The sequence below is a fragment of the Molossus molossus genome, unplaced genomic scaffold (assembly GCF_014108415.1).
Source record: "Molossus molossus isolate mMolMol1 unplaced genomic scaffold, mMolMol1.p scaffold_m16_p_20, whole genome shotgun sequence".
NCBI classification, from domain to species: Eukaryota; Metazoa; Chordata; class Mammalia; order Chiroptera; family Molossidae; genus Molossus; species Molossus molossus.
In genome coordinates, this window is record NW_023425356.1 from 504086 (window position 1) to 519561 (window position 15476).

The 15476-nt window shown below is 42.5% G+C and overlaps 3 non-coding genes across 3 annotated transcripts; 1 reads left to right on the forward strand and 2 right to left on the reverse strand.

The window, feature by feature from the left end:
• The first annotated feature begins 4299 nt into the window (after positions 1 to 4299).
• Positions 4300 to 4381, forward strand: TRNAS-AGA. Its single transcript has one exon. It is a non-coding gene; the product is annotated as a tRNA-Ser (tRNA).
• A 6252-nt stretch (positions 4382 to 10633) lies between these two features.
• Positions 10634 to 10705, reverse strand: TRNAM-CAU. Its single transcript has one exon. It is a non-coding gene; the product is annotated as a tRNA-Met (tRNA).
• A 2647-nt stretch (positions 10706 to 13352) lies between these two features.
• TRNAS-AGA lies at positions 13353 to 13434 on the reverse strand. The gene has a single exon. It is a non-coding gene; the product is annotated as a tRNA-Ser (tRNA).
• Between the last annotated feature and the right edge of the window lie 2042 nt (positions 13435 to 15476).

Sequence of the window (15476 nt, forward strand, 5' to 3'; positions counted from 1 at the left end):
CACCAGGTGCCCCGCTCAGGGTTCCAGTGCCAGGAAGAGAATCCCCATCACTCTGGCTGGAAAAACCAGCGGGAACTGAGGCTCAGGGAGGCTGAGGCAGATGGAGCCCCAGGCAGCTCCCTAAAGGGCCCGCGCACGGACTTATCGGACTCTCTCCCTCTAAGCTCGGAGGGGAGGCAGCTCGAGGGGCACCAGAGACACACAGGGAAGAACTGAGCTGTTTGGCACTGGAGCAAGGGCTGGAAAGAGGGCTTTCTCCAGGACAAACGTGCTGTCAAAGGCCTTTGTTCCTTTGGTGAGCCCTTCCCTGGGGCAGCAGACAGTCGCCATATCTGGGACTCCAGCAACCTGGCTCACACTGGTAGCCCCGCCCTGGTGACTCCCTGAGGCCCTGCCCCACCCAACTTTCGGGCCCACCCAAGCTGTTGCCACTTGCTTAACCATAGGATTGGCCTGTCTCGGATCCTGCTTCAGGTTTTCCTAAATTCTTTCAAACAAGCAGCATCTAGTCTCAGCTAGCCCCATACCTCTCGTTAAGTAATACATAGAAACAAACACAGGGAGGCAGCCATAATGAGGAAACAAACAGGTCCCAAATGAAAGAACAGAACAAATCTCCAGGAAAAGAATTAAGCAAGATGGAGATAAGCAACCTAACAGATGCTGAGTTCAAAATACTGCTTATTAGGATGCTCAATGAACTTAGAACCTCAGTGAACTTAGTGAGGGCCTCAAGAGGACCAGTCAGAAATGAAGGATGCACAGTCAGAAATGAAGGAGGCACTAACTGAAATAAAGAATAATTTACACAGATTCAATAGTAGAGAAGGTAAAGCCAAGAAGCAAACCATCGATTTGGAATATAAGGAAGGAAAAAACACTCAATCAGAACAGCAAAAAGAGAAAAGAATCCAAAAAAATGAGGATAGTGTAAGGAGCCTTTGGGACAACTTCATGCATGCCAACATTAGCATCTTGGGGGTGCCAGAAGGAGAAGAGAGAGAACAAGAAATCAAAAACCTATTTGAAACAATAATGACAGAAAACTTCCCTAACTTGGTGAAGGAAACAGACATACAAGTCCAGGAAGCACAGAGAGTCCCAAACAAGATGAACCCCAAGAGGCCCACACCAAGACACATCGTCATCAAAATGCAAAAGGTTCAAGACAAAGAGAGTATCTTAAAAGCAGCAAGAGAAAAGCAGATAATTACCTACAAGGTAGTTCCCATAAGACTGTCAGCTGATTTCTCAAAAGAAACTTTGCAGGCCAGAAGGGAGTGGCAAGAAATATTCAGAGTGATGAAAAGCAAGGACCTACAACCAAGATTACTCTATCCTGCAGAGCTGTCATTTAGAATCAATGGCTATATAAAGAGTTTCCCAGATAAGAAAAAGCTAAAGGAGTTCATCACCACCAAACCGTTATTATATGAAATGTTGACGGGTCTTTTTGAAGAAAAAGATAAAATATATGAACAAACAAAATACATATCTATTGACAATTGAATCAACAAACAAAATGAACAGGTAGAACAGAAACAATCTCATAGATCCAGAGAACATTTTGTTGGTTGCCAGATGGGAGGGGGGTTGGGAGAATGGGTGAAAAAGGTGAAGGGATTAGGAACAAATTGGTTGCTAGACTGACAAACCTCAAAGAGAAGGGGACTGGGGGGTGGGAAGAAATAAACCAAAGAACTTATATGCATAACCAATGGACACAGACAACAGTGTGGGAAAAGGCAGGAGGGAGGTGGGAGTGGGGAGAAGGGGGTCAATGGGGGGAAAATGAGGAACATCTGTAATACATTCAACAATAAAGATTAAAAAATTTAAAAAAAAAGAATTGTCTGTAAACCTTAAGTTAAAAGCAGTAAATACAATCAGGGAGCAGGCAGTAGAGATGAACAGTTCATAGGAAAAAGTTAATAACCTCAACAATCATAAAGTGCTCAGTCATCCATTATGTGAGAGACACAAACTCACTGGGATATCATTGTATGACTCTTAGACGCTAAGTTCCATAATGCCACAGATAGTCAGTGGGTGCTCAATTCTGTTGGAAATGCTACATTCATTCTGGATAGCAACCAGGTGCCAATCAACCCAATCTGGATATATGCTTGACATAATCTTTAACTGTTATGTCCTTTGGGATATAACCAGGGAAATTTCACACATGTCCCCGAAGAGATGTATATGAGGATATTTGGGCAGAGTTACCTATGTCAGGAAATACAAAGGCGCCTTCTTGGCAGTACACAAAGGCGAAATATGGTAGATGCACATCATGAGATGAAGTATTGTTCAGCATTTAAAGGATATATAAATAAAATAATGATGGTTATGGGAAAAGTTAGAAATAGAACATGTATATAAAATTAATCAGTGCATAAAGCACGCAGAGGAATCCCTCCCGCCCCAGTGTGTACCAAGGCGTGCAGGAAATTTTCACACACCAATGTGTAATGATAGTGCTTGAAAGGAGTGTCTCCGGCCTGGACCTCTCAAGGCTATGTAGCATCCAGAAAAGAAAATAATAATTCTGAAACTTGCAGGACAAAACAGGAGCTCTGAACCGACTATCTGCAAAAACACAGTTTGCTTTCTCCACTTTGCCCTCCATCCCAGTGTGAGTGAGTCATCATTACCCAAGTTTTTCTAATCAAGGAGAAACATTTATTTCACTCGGCACAAGACAAATAAATTCTCTAAATGCAGACCCAAGGACTTTGATGTTGTTGAACTTCTCCTTAGCAGTCCTTGGTTTGGTTAACTGTCTTTTCTAATGCCCTTCACAATCATATGAGCCTTGAATTTGTTCTTAAAGAATTGCCACTAGTTAGAAGTTTGTAGAATTCATGGAGGCTTCTCTACCAGTCTCAACTGACGTTTAATTAGACCTTAAAATTATTTTGCATGCGTACTTTGATAAATAACTTTTTTATGGTATTTTATATTCATAACAAAAAGTTGCAACTTTAAAAAAATTTTTAGAAACTCTCATGACTGAGGTCTTCCCCCCCCCCCCCAAATATCTCTTACAGCGACAGGCAGAAAATAAAGATTTAAAATATGTTGGGAAATCTTTTAAAGAAAATTTCTGTGAATTTTTCAAAGACTGCCAATGGAAAAACAAATCAGAAATGCTCTGAATCTGTGAGCACTTGGGGTGAGTAATGTGTTCTTACTTCCCATGACCATATTTCTTCTGCTTATCAGTCATGGAACAGCTCATCTTTTCTGTACATAGATAAAAGGAAAATATTTTATTTTTAATTAGGATTCCCACAAAAAATGTTGTTACTTCTGGTTAAATATATTAAGTTCAAGCAATTATGTCAGCTTTCTCAAGATGCATCATTTTTATTAACTCTGGCTTCTCACACATTAGCAGTTTATTGGTCATAAAGTGGTAACCTATCTTTGCATCCTGGAATCTGGCATCCACATTTAACCATTTTGTTCTGAATTAATTCTGTCCAGCATTTGGAAATTCAGATGAAGGAACCAGCGAGTTACAAACGTAAAAGGGGAAACGGGAAATGTACCCTGTGGTTAGATTTAGAGAAAACGAGCCCCAAATTAAACCAGGCAGGGTTTTTTTGTTGTTTTGTTTTTTTTTTCTAGAAAGCAGCTACTGTCTCATAGGAAATGAAACTCACAGACCGGCAATACCTGGAAAGTTTCTTCTTAGCACGTCTGGAAAGTGAAAGCGTGTTGGCATTTACAGAGCATTTTCCCAAAACCAAGGAAGTGAACACTTTGTGTGAACCGAGGTGTCTAGGGATGCCTGGTGAGGGGGTCCAGGGCTGGTTTTCAGCATCGGTTTTCTCTTCCTCCACCTTAGACCCTGAGTCAGCGGGAGCACTCCCCTCCCAGGAGCCCATAAAGCTCAGCACCATACAGCCAGGAGGCTGGCCTCCTGAAAAGTCCTAGCAGAAGAGTCAATCTCATTCAGGCCTGAAACCGGGGTCACCCTGACTCCACCTTGATGCTCAGTGAATTCGACTTCATTTTGGAGAGTCCAGCACACACCACGATCCCAGCTCATCCACGAGGCTGATGAACTGACCTGAACTTGTCTCCAAACAAAGATACCTGTGCAGTGCGTACCTGTGCTTTCAGCCCAGCGCCCCACTGTCGGGCTGTCGGGGACTGTGCCCTCCTATTCTACGATTTATTCACCCAAGGAATTTGCCCAGCTTGCTGAACACACGTCTTATCTACACAAATGTCTTATAGTTACAGCTATCCTATTCCCCTTCATAATTTGAGAAGAGACTCCTTGTATCTGTAGTCGTGGCCGAGTGGTTAAGGCGATGGACTAGAAATCCATTGGGGTTTCCCCGCGCAGGTTCGAATCCTGCCGACTACGTCTGAGAGCTTTTCTTTATGTTAAGTTGTTCACGGAGAGAGAGTACCTGTACCTGTCTCATACTTGTCTTCCCTCTTATCCAACCACAGTGACCTCGCACTTCTTACCTAAACGTGTTGTGTCTCAGCCCCGCGAACCCCTGATCCCCTTCTCTCCCACGTGCTGCTTACAAAATGCCAAAAGAATAGGGTTCTTTCCTCAAAAAGTATGTTGGAGGGGCAGGGTTCAAGGCTGTCTACAAGTTTCTCTTTCCTAAACCCTGTTCAAGTAAACTTTTCCAAAAAGAGACAATGTAGTGAAAGTGTTACTCAGATAAGTTGTAGAGGATAGTCTATGCCACAAAAATGGAAGCTATTTTTATTTTATTTTAAAATGTATCATAGTATAAATTGGGAATGGAAACTTGAGAATTTTTTTTTTTTATGATGATGAGAGACCCAGATCTCTTGGAAATAAAGAATACGACGGCAGAAAAAAAAGAGCAGTTAATGGACTATTTGAAGGTAAAGTTTAGAAAAACTTAAAAAAAACACACAAAAAACTAGAAAGACATGAAAGATAGAAAATAGTAGTGATAAGAACACTGGAAAACCAATTCAGGAGATTCAATGTCTTCTGATGACTGGCAGTTCCAGAAGGAGACAGGAGAAAAACTGCAGGGGAATTTTATTTTTATGAAAAGTACAAGAAAAAAAATATCAGGACTGCAGAAGTTGATGATCCAGATGGACAGGAGACCCTCTGTGGTACTGTTATGCCAAATTTAGAAAATATCTCCCAACTTCAAAGTCATAAAGATATACCCCTATTTTGTTTCTAGAAGCTTTCTTTCCTTCTTTTTATTTAACTTTTACATTCAGATCTACAGTTTATCTGGAACTGGCTTTGTGGATACTGTGTTAAAGGGGTCAATTTAATTTTTCCGCCTGGCTGTAGTCATTTGATCACTCTCGCTCCCCATATTCACAAATTATGCAGAGACTATTCATTTTCACTATTTCTGAAGTGCTCCCTTGCTCAAAAAGCATGGTATGGAGTGTGGGAGTATGAGTCTGAATTCTATTTAGTGTCATTGTCTGTCCATGGACAATGTCTTAATTATGCTACATTTATATTTTTAGTATTTGGTAAAGTAAGCTAATTTTGCTTTCCTTTTTAAAGACAACTTGAGCTACTTTTGCCCCCTTTCCTTTAATATTATATTTTAGTCAATTTATTAGTCTCCAGACAAACAGAACAAAACCTGATGGTACTGTTACTAAAAATGCACTGGCTCTACAGATCAATTTGGTGGAGTTGATATCTTTATAGTGCTGAGTGCTCCAATCTGGACTCTTTCTAGGATCGTGATGTTTAATACAACACTTAGCAGCACATTTACTTGAATTTTCTTACTGCATTTTGTTGCTTTGATAATTATTATTTTTATTGTTGGGGATGTAAAATGGCTTAAAAATGAACCTGATTGAATCCACTGGCCCTGGCCTAGATCTGTCTAACTCTGGTCTCTCCACTGCATGATCTGGAACCCACATTGCATAACCACTTTGAGATGAGAGAGAGACAAGGACAACTGGTTTGACTGGACTCTCAGCATCAGGTGTGGGTGCACCTTTGCCTCCTAATTTACAATATTGAGGTTAATAAATCATGCAGCCTGAATTTAAAGAGAATGCTTCTTTAGCAGCTTTATGCTTAATATTACTTGAGTGATTTTGCTTCTTATTACTGTTACAATTAGGCTGCATGATATAAAGGAGAAACCCAAATGCAGGAGATGGCGGGTTCTTAGGATGGAGCACAGAGTCTTCCATAGTTTTGTGAATTCCATGCAATGCTTTGCTAGGTGGTTCCTGTCTGGGTTCATCTTGTGTGAGAGGGTGCATAAGTTTCCATTCCATATGCTGTGGGGTGGTAAACACACACAAGTTTTACAAATCTTTCCTATTAACTTCACAGTCCATTAAAGGAACAGGGAAGAAATAGCCAGCTTTATCTTACTGTTTTGAGAAATGCATTAAATGCCTTTCAGTGGCCATGAGGCCCCAAGAAAATTATTTTTAACGTGTACAAGCGGCTTCTCTACACAGGCTCAGCAGCTCTTGCCCCATGACAACCAGTGGTCACCCACATATTGAGGACAGCCCCACAGCAGCGCCCAATGCTGGCACTTCCCCTAGAAGTCAATGCACAGAGGCTTGTCTGAGCCATAATTCTGAGTCCATTACAGAAATTATTCTTCATCTTCCCTTTTATATTTTATTATTTTGTTGCTGGCAGAGAGAAACCACTTCCTTTTTATTAGCCAGGGTCCATATGCTTCGCTATATTTTGCATTCTGTGTACAGAAGGTCATGGACCAGCTCTTTCTGTTGAGTAGTATTACCAATTCTTGTGCAAATAAAAAATGTCTATTTTTATTCATGTTTTAGTTCTTCATTTTATCAGTGCGGTTAGACTGTCAGAAATGAGCACTTTCCCCAACATACCCTGGGCGGGCTTTACTTTATGGACACGTTTAGGGACCTCCACTCCCAGTGGACACTAACCTGCTCAGGGATAGGGACTGTGCCTTTGTCTTGTTCACCATGTCTCCAGCACCTTGCCCTCCAGGACAATTCCATAAAACTAGCTAAACAAATGATCTTGAAGAAGGCGCTCATCTAATGACTTTTTTCCACAATAAGAACTTTGAAAAATATATTTCTCTCCTTGATTCCTTTGGTTTGTTTTTATTCTAATTTCTCCTCTTCCCAATTCCTTCGTCCTGCTTTTCATTTTTATATACATTTTTTAGAAGAGCCCTAGACCAAGAAGTGACTACCCGGAGGGACACCTGCTATAACCCATCTGAGGTACTAGCTTGTTTACTAATGAAAGGATGGTTATCTCTGTACGTTGCAAGCGCTTCTTCTACACTCCTCTTAACATTATTTCCTTTGGCTGTTTTCTTTCTGTGCTCCTGTGAGTGACAGGATAACACTTTCTTCAGGCGCTGGAGATCATACATACCCAGTTATGTTGGGTGAACACAACCCAGAGCCTGGTACAAGGTCCCAGCCCTTAGAAGGTGCGCACTATAAGGGTTTTGCATGGAATAGGGATTTTTGCAAATTTCTTGTGTTCATTTATTCGTTTTTGATCACTGAGACAATTGGAAGGAGAGGTGGGTCTCCTTTGCACGTCTGCTCACCCATGTTAGCAGGAGAGTTCGGTTCTGCAGTGCGCGCGGTGGGGGAGAGCCCCGAGCGCAGTGGCGGCCAGGGAGTCTGCGAGCAGTGCGCAGGAGGCTCTTTGTTCAGCCGAGGGGTGAGGGGGATCACCGCACCTCCTCGCTGAGTGGCAGGGTCTCTTTCACTGTGTTAGAAGTCGTTATGCAGCCCTGAGAGATGCCTGCACAGCCGCTGGAAATCCAACCCGCACAGACTCCCAGGCGCAGCTGACAGCTGAGGGCAGAGAGCTGCTTGGCAGGGCGTCCCGGGTGTTCCGCGGGCCCGGACCAGGCTGAAGGGGGTGGGGCTCTGCGGGACCGGGAGGGTGGACCGGAAGGAACCCACCTGCCCATCCTGGAGCTTGCTCTGTAACTGGGTCTGGGTAAAGGTCTCTGCGCGACAGCAGTAAGGACGCCTTCAGGGCAGCTAGGAGCTTTCACTGTCGGTGGAGGCGAGCAGGATGACCCTGAAATGCCGCGTCTTTGATACACTCTTCACCTATCGCTACACGTGACAAAATTTAGACTTTTTCAAGCACAACTCTCCCATTTTCTCTCAAAAGCACTTTCGCAAGTTTTCCTCCGTGAATTGCCTGGACATCGATACATTAAAGCTTGTTTTCTTATAGGAGAGGGGCCTGATAACTACATAATCTAGATGGAGAAAAATATCTCAAGGTTGAAATTGAGCGGAGTTACAGATAAGAGATATGAAACATTTAAGTTCAGTTTATCTGTCTATATAGGTACTAAAAATACCAACTGCACCAAGATTTTAAGCATTAAATCGTATAATCATTAAAAGACGTTTAGGCCAGGGATGCTATATCCAAGAAATGCTCAGTCACCAAGTTTCCGAGTTAATTATGGGGGTAGACTTAATGGGTTCGGGTACTTGGCAAAAAATAACATTAAGATAAATAAAATAAGATAAAATCTCTTATGATTTTCTTCAAAAGGGAGTCATATGGAATAAACTAAAAATTTTAACTGACAAACTAGGCTGTTTTCAGTAGAATTTCTCTAACTCATCATATACAATTGTAGGAAAACTTACCACTGGTGAGGTTCCAAGGTGTAATGGTTAGCGTTCTGGACTCTGAATCCAGTGGTCCGAGTTCAAATTTTGGTGGGACCTACCTGGCCTCTCTTTCCCCCCAAAGCACTGTCCACCCAAATGGCCTAATTCAATGTTGACCCTCACATCCCCTTTGAGTTCCTTAAGTCCTAACACACCTGCATCTGTGAAGATTCAGGAACAGAATTCCTCTCTGGTTTAATGGAATTTATTTTATAAGGAAGAAAAGAAGCATCATGATGTGAGAGTAAAAAACGACAGCAAATGCCCTTTCTGGTGAAATGTCTGACCTCTTGAAGAGAGCTGAAGTTTACTGCAGCTTCTTAGGGTTATGAGCAAGTGGCCTCATGTGTAGTTTGTGGTGGAATGGTTAAGGTGATGGGCTAAAAATCCATTGGGGTCTTTCCTGCCCACTGCAGCACCTTCTTTGGAAATCTCTCAAATGAGAATGAGCTGTCTGTGTCTCCCTGGAGGAACAATACCCAACCTACTTCTTCTTGGTCCCAGTGAAAGACCCCACATGTTCCCCCAAACAGAGGGGTCAAGGGGTAATATTACTTTTTCATCCTTTATTACTTTTTTTTTAAAAAAAAAGGAATTAGACCACAGTCCTCATGGTGTTCACACACACAAAAGAGAGCCTAGGCTTTGGTGGTGCCTTCATGTTTCCCGCAGTCAAAGCCCTGCTTCGAAAGCAGGCTTTCCTGAAGAAAGCAGTGCTTGCTCTCCAAGCAGCTGGACCCTTCTACAAGAACGTAGAAAAGGAAATTCCAAGAAATCTTGGATCATCTACAGTAAAAGCCAAGACTCACAGTGATGGTCACCAAATTGTGAATCCAAATTGGTTATTAATAAGCAAAAAACTACACAATTAAAAAAATTAGTAAAAGCCATGTTATTTGTAACCCAGTCAAAAGGAGTTAACAAAATCATGCCAGGCTGCTTTGTCCTGGGGTCCAGGGTGGAGATGAAGAGAGAGAGACTAAATATGAGGTGAGGTTTTGACTCATTCTGGGCACAGAGTTCAGATGCAAAATACCACTGTATGATTAACAACTATGGGTTAATGTATTAAAGGAATGCTAACCCCAGCTGAGTATCTTCCCAGGAATTCCCAGGAGGATTCAGTCTATCTCTGCCTTGGCCACTTGCCATTCACTTCTCTGACCATTAAGCCTTTTTCACTTTTGAAGTCTGCTAGACATGTCCTTCTCCTCCCCATTTCTGTCAGCAGCTGCATGTCTGTCTTCTTTCTTTATTATTACTTTATCAGTTTACTCAAGGGTTCAGCAATTTTATCTGTTTTTTCTTCAGATAAAATTTCAGCTTTGTAAGTAATCTCTTCTTTATATTTCTATTCTAATGCATTAAATCAGCCATTTTCTTCATTATTTCCTTCCCCAAGATATCTTTGGGTAACATTTGCTGACCCATCCTGGGTCTCTTTCCTCATCTCTCCCATCCTCTCCCTCCTCTCTCTGCTCTTCTTCCAGAATCTCCCAGTTGAACATTTTCTCCTCTGTTTCCCCTCCTCTAGGATAAGGTGAAATCATGTCAATCCACAGTATGCCTCCACCCACACACAGAAATTCCATTTATTCCAGGTTCTTCTCTGACCTTCCCTTTCACCGTGTACCTGGATTCCACTGCCTCTAAGGACAAGACCACCCAGCAGTGGAGGAATAAGCATGCCCGATGCATCACATATTTCTGAGTACCTCTAAGTGGGAGCCCAGCAAGGAGTGAGTGAGCAGGCAGTTTAGTCAGAAATAATTGAGACTTGGGAGGAACTTCATTTATTCTGTGAGCTTTGGACATAGTGGGAGCCCCCAAAATGAGGTCACCCTGTCTTAAAAGAAAGAGAACAAGAAGGTTGTGGGGCTGTCTCCTTCCCTTTGACTAGGATTTCTGCTTTGTAGTGAAAGAAGCAGGATGGCTCTGCAGGCATGGGAGGAAAAAAGAATAGCAGAGGATGGTTTCGATCCATCGACCTCTGGGTTATGGGCCCAGCACGCTTCCGCTGCGCCACTCTGCTCATGCCTACAGGGCTAGCAATACTTGATATTCCTGATTCCCATCCACTTGCCCAATCCCAACATTTCTATGTTAAAGGTGTTTCCCATTTTCTTCATTATCTCCTCCTTCTGCCCATCTCTGCTCTGTGTTTCTCCCTCCTTCCCGCCCTACGGTTCACTTCACCCTCACTGTCATTGCCGCACAGGCTCCAGCAAATCTGCAGCACCTCACTGAATCATGCCTCTACGCCCAGAAGCAACCCCATTAGCATGGATTTAGTCTCTGTGTTAGGAGGGATGGAGAATGTGTTCAGGCTGGAAAACCTGTTCTCTAAGCCACTTCTCTCTGTTCACTGGTTTCAGACTGCCCTCCCTGGGGAAGGCGAAGAGGAGAGCTTTTCCTGAGGGATGAGTTCTTCCAGCATCACTTTCTTCCACTCTTGGACCCTCCCCCCTCTCACCTGCTCCCGCACTCAGGCCTGGTTTAAGCCAGTTCTTTTAAAGCAGGGAACGGGCAAAGCAGTCTAAGGCCATCAGAGACATTCTCATTTTAGTGTTTAGCTCTGAAAGTAAATGAGATTACTGTACCATTTCTGATGCCCTCAAGTTTTGTCATCCTGTCTCCAGTTTCAAAGCATTAGCAGGTCTGAAGCTAGGGTCCCCTCAGCTCCAACCAACACCTGGAAATGGGTGTCAGTAGTGATTGGGGCCTAGAAAGTTTGAACCTCTCATCCCAGGATGCTTCTTTGAATTCCAGCTTCCTAGACTGCTTTTTAATTTGCTGTAGATTTCATTTCATCCAAGAGTAAGAAGCCCTGAATGGACATAGGAAATTCTGTTACCAGACCCAATAATTACCCAGACCTCTTTCAATATCACATTATAGAAAAAAGGTGTTTCCATGACTAACTAGATTGAGCAGCATACCACTTCCCAGACCTACATAGTCAAAAAGGAACCTGACTGGATAGGTGGTCATAGTTGAGTGGTTAAGGTGCTAGCCTTAAAACCCCTTCGTGATTTCTATGCAGGTTCAGCTCCCAGTGGGTACCGCTTTTTTTTTATCCTCCATTCTTCACCTTTTATTCACCGTATATTGTTTATTGTGACCTGTTTACCTAGGTCAAATAACCAATTTCAGACTGTTGGGTCTGAAACACTGACATCAATCTCAAATGGAACAGTGGCTCTATTATGGTGTAAACATCACTTAGTATTAAGCCTGATTTAAGAAAGCAATTCCGTTTTCCTCTGTTACACGACACAGCCAGACTCCACCCGCTCCTGGGGTGCAGGTGCTGGCACTGCCGTGAAATATACAAAGGGGTATAAAAAGACGTTGCACTTAGGTAGTTTGTCTTGCATATCATGGTTTGGTGCATTTTGTCTGTCGTGTTTCATAGTATGACATTTGCAAGTCTTGGTTTCCTTTTTCATACTCATCTGTTTTGACCCAATGACAGCTAGAACTGAGAGCCAAAGAACATAGATTGTAAAGACATGGGATTTAAAAAATGAAAACCAGATCAGTTAGAGAAAAGCTCACAATTTCGGTGGCAGTTTCCTGCTAGTGCTCATGTTCAATGCCTCCATCTTACAGCTTAAAGACTCCAGGGCCAAGTTCTCTGGTCCCAGCCCTCTCTTCATACCTTCTCCAGCACATTCAGGGGCCAAGAACATTTATCTGGGCTTTATTGTTGTGATTTGGAAAACAAAGTATAAATTCAGAGATTCAGAACTTTGGTTCCCATGAAGAAGAAAGTGGGGAAAAAAGGTCCCAGTGGAAGCAAAGAACATGCTGAAAAGCAAAAAAGGAGAAGGAGTGGAGCAGAAGGGAAGCTAGCAGGGTGCCAAATGCAGTGTCCTAGGCCCTCCTGGCCCCTCTTATTCTGAGTTTCCTTGGTCACGGGATTTCGCTCTTGTTCTGACAGGTATGTTTCCGGCATCTCCACTCATCAAAATCATGCCCAGATGTTAAGCATTTCTTAAAGTTCACCTCCTACACAAAGGCATTTGGATTATTTCCAGTTTGGACTATGATAAATAGTGCTGCCGTACATATGTGTGTATTTTTTTCAGTGAACATAAATAGGGATTTCTGCTGTGTAGACATATTCATGGATGGAATTGCAGAGTCACAGTAAATATCTGTTCAAGTTTTAGTATAAAACTTGTTCAAGCCAAAGGATTTTTGCAAGTGATTGAACAAATGTATATTCCCATGTGTGACAATCCAGTTGTTCTACACCCTTAATAACACTTTATATTATTTGTCTTTTGTTATTTTATCTTTTATGTGTCAACATGCTGGGCCCTGGTGCGTCAACCATTATTCTGTTTCTGCGATGGTGTTTTGGAGGAGATTGCAAGTGTAATATGGTGGCTGAATACAAAACAGGTCCTTCCATCTCCCTGTCGAATATCGAGTCGGTCTCCTACGGGGACCGAGCTGGGGGAGGTAAGGAGGGGAAACTGCCGCTGTACTAAGGAGAGGAACTCCTTACTTGAACCACTGATTCCATGGAATCCTTTAGGGACCCAAGACAATAAACCGAGAAACGGGGCCATTTCTGTAGGGGAAGAAAACGCCATGCTGAGAATGTCAGCATCCAGTGTTTCTGGGGGTGGGGACACCCGCATCTGTACGGAGGCTGGCCAAAAGAACCCCGTAGTCGGCAGGATTCGAACCTGCGCGGGGAAACCCCAATGGATTTCTAGTCCATCGCCTTAACCACTCGGCCACGACTACACAGCCCAACGTAGCCCGTTTCAGATTCTAGATGACAAAGAACACAAACAAGTATAACCACTACCCCATACACAAGTAGACTTTGTGAAATGAACACAAACCTTTAGGTTACATTATTGTTGTCCATCACTTACACATATCAGTCTCTCTCTTTTTTTGGTGCACACATTTTCATCAAGCATATATGATCCCCCAAGTCATTTGGAACGTTAGCTTTGATTGACGTTAGATACCAAAATAATAGAAAAAAAGCTTTGTATTTAATAAAACCTGAAAAATAGAAAGCAATTAGTGATGTATTGAAACTAAAATTATTGATCAGCTGGCTGTTTGTTAATACTTTTGCTAATACCATATCACTTTGCATACTCACCAGCAAGGAATATGAGACGTATTCTTTCTTCTTTTTTATTGATTTTTTTTTAAAAAGAAAAACATTGACTTGTTGTTCCACTTATTTATGCATTCATTGGTTGATTAATGTATTCTTTCTTAAATCCAGAGAATTGCTTATCTCTTTACTAGGGAGTCTAGTGTTAGAGATTGGAAGTTAGAGTTGGGGGCCACATTTCTAAATTGAAGTCTTAGCTTCCCCATTTACTGGCTATGTGACCTTCGGCAAGTTATTCAACTTATCTGTGCCTCAGTTTCCTTTGTTGTTAAGTAGACACAGAAATACAGAAATAACTTCATTGGGTTGTTTCAGGAATTACATAAATAGACGTAATGCACTAAAACACTACCTGGCACACACAGAGTGGTACATGATAGCTGATTTCACGTGGTCTCTCCTTCCTGGTGGCCAATTTTCCACACGTTGGCTTTTCTTCCTGTTCTTTATATCTATCACCCATCTTTTTCTTTTAAATCATGGAGGAGCTTTAAAAGAATATCCTGTACACAATGGATTTACTTTGCCACAGCATCAGTTCAGTTCTCCAGTGTAACTTTGATTATGTTGCTGCAGCCCAGTCAGCCCCAAGAGGTCTCCGTTCCATTCCCAGTCAGGGCACACGCCCGGGTTGTGGGCCAAGTCCCCAGTAGGGGGCATACATAAGGCGGCTAGTCAATGTTCTCTCTCATCAATGTTTCTCTCTCTCCCTTCCTCTCTCACTAAAAACGAATTTAAAAATTTTTTTAAATTATGTTGCTGCATTTTAAATGTTTGCTATGTTTTTATCCCTTTTCACTTAGTGTCTTTATTTCAACGTGTTCTCTCGTAGCTTTCTTTTGTTTCATTTAGGCCATATTTTCTTGCAACCCACTGAGAATACCAAATTGTTTCTTTAAATTTTCTAGTTCCTACAAGATCTTTTCTGAGATCTGCTCCTAGAGACTTCTAGATTTTGTTCCCTTTCCTTTGACCGCAACTTTGTTTCCATATACTCAATATTAGGATTTCAAATTAAGTTTTGTCAATGAGATGAGTGACTTGATCTTAGCCGCCGTCCAAAGCTGTGGACGCAGACAAATACAGTACAATGCGTGGGCCACGTGTTTAAAAGTATAAAAACTTACCGACTTCTGTTTGATTCTTTTCTACCAAGGACACACCAAGAGACTGGCGTTGGGCTCATTCACAGCTATGTACCGTGGACGCAGGCACACACTGCACTACAGTCGGACAAAACGTGGTGACACCACCTCCCCATTCCTTCAGCATATTTAAAGATATGGGTTGCGACCCATTTGGGAGTCGTGAAAGCAATGGAATACCGAATAGAGTGCAGGACAGGACATAAAAGTACGTAATGCATGGTGAAACGTTCGCTTGCTTTTTAAAATTATGTGTGAAAACGTGTATTTCTTACGATGTCTGGTCACACACCTCTAACGCACACCCCCACCTGAGAGATTCAGGAGCCAAGGTCTCTCAGGTAGACCTACCAGGCCCGAGCGACATGGTCTTATGCGGTCGCGGAGGCCTGTGGGAAATGGAGTTCAGCGCGTGGAGTATTCTGGGAATCGTAGTCCTACGTATCCACTCGCGTTTTAACACTCCAGCGAGCGGGGGGCGGATCTCTCTCCTCGCGACCGGAAGT